We start from the raw sequence: 1,448 nt of genomic DNA, 5'->3' as shown, positions 1-1,448 counted from the left end.
AGACAGTGTAAAGGATGAGAGTCAACCATAACACATAAAAATAAGATGCATACGCATCTTATACCATGCATTCTAAAAAAAAATTATGGAGTAGGGGTGAATAAAATGTGGCCATAACCAAAAACAAAATAAATCTTTTTATTGAAAACTGCATGGCATGACAGAACTACCATAGACCTTTCTTTTGATGTATAATAGTTATACATTTAGACTGTTTTACTTGTAGTAATTAACGATAAACTTTAAGCGCGATTGTGTGAAAAGTAGGTGCATGTGGGTTGTCCCCCTTCCGCGGACGTAGACTCGTATTTTCATCAGTTTTGTTTCATAAACTTTGTGTCAAGGATAATAAAACACACTTTTATACATGTATATTGATTATTTACATCACAGTAAGTTCTTATGAAAACCACAATTATCAAAAAATGTTGTTTATAAAAAAGAGAATGACAGGAAAGTATCAGTGTTGTGTTAGATATTGTGTTAAATATTACTGGGGTGGGGGGGGCAACGTTGTGTGCTATGCCTGTGCTAGGTTCCCATATGTTAACTCTGGTTAAAATCCACCCGTGTTAAAAAGTGTTAGAATTTCACTTAGATTTGCCTTTTCTAGTTTACAGACACGAGGACCTTCATGTTAGATATAATCCTTGATTTGTTAGATTTCTTAGTTCTAAGCTTACGTTCACCCTCGTTAGACGATTGTTAGATTCTCCTATTTAGACATTTCTAGAGCCTTTAGAGATATGAATACTAGAAATAATTGTTTTTTTGGTCATAGTGACCCTTGGAATTGTCTAACCCGATATACGGTCACTAGCAAGTCTTAACCTGTTTTTTTAGAATTTTTAGAAATCACTAATTTAAAATTGGAATTTCTTGCTAGTTCTCTAAGAGTGTTAGAATCCCTAGCGAGTTAGATAACCTAGAGCGTGCTCCTTCTCTGTATACACACATATCACAATCCCTCGTTTTGTGTGTTAACAGTTCCTCTCTCTATGTGCTAATGTACCTAACCCGTCGTGATATGTTTATTTCGCACCTTCCCGCGCTTGAGCCACATCACCCTCTTGTGTTACGTCTGTGTTACGACCAACGTGATACGTTATTCCGTCACCTCATCAGCCTCCTCACGTCGGTGTTGTGTTAGATCAGGTTACTCAAACCGGTGTTGTGTTATTTTGTGTTTCATAACATTGTGTTATGTGTTAGATGACATGTTTACCATGTTTCACAGCCCTGTGATTCGTCTTGTGCTCCGTCTAGCTCAGTGGTTCCCAAACTAGGGGTCGCGACCCCCCCCCCCAAAGGAAGGCGTGAGGAGGATATAAGGGGGGTAGGTATAATCATCTGCTTAAAAAATCAGTTTAACAATAATAATTAAATAATTCCAAGAACAAATGTCTGCGTTATACACGTGCAAAGTATAATTCAGTCACCCCCAACCC

The 1,448-nt window shown here is 37.6% G+C and overlaps 1 protein-coding gene across 3 annotated transcripts in view; it reads right to left on the bottom strand.

Annotated features, from left to right (window-relative positions):
- Window positions 1-359: 359 nt before the first annotated feature.
- LOC143027734 (lachesin-like) overlaps window positions 360-1,448 on the bottom strand; it is a 112,735-nt gene continuing 111,646 nt past the window's right edge. For all 3 annotated transcript variants that reach the window (XM_076189231.1, XM_076189230.1, XM_076189232.1), the window contains exon 6: window positions 360-1,448. This exon is cut by the window's right edge and continues 700 nt beyond it. The gene's annotated coding sequence lies outside the window, so the exon portion shown is untranslated.

Source organism: Oratosquilla oratoria, chromosome 8 (genome assembly GCF_046742065.1).
Source record: "Oratosquilla oratoria isolate Oo_2021 chromosome 8, ASM4674206v1, whole genome shotgun sequence".
In the NCBI taxonomy this organism is placed as follows: domain Eukaryota; kingdom Metazoa; phylum Arthropoda; class Malacostraca; order Stomatopoda; family Squillidae; genus Oratosquilla; species Oratosquilla oratoria.
This window is presented reverse-complemented; position numbering and strand designations above follow the sequence as displayed.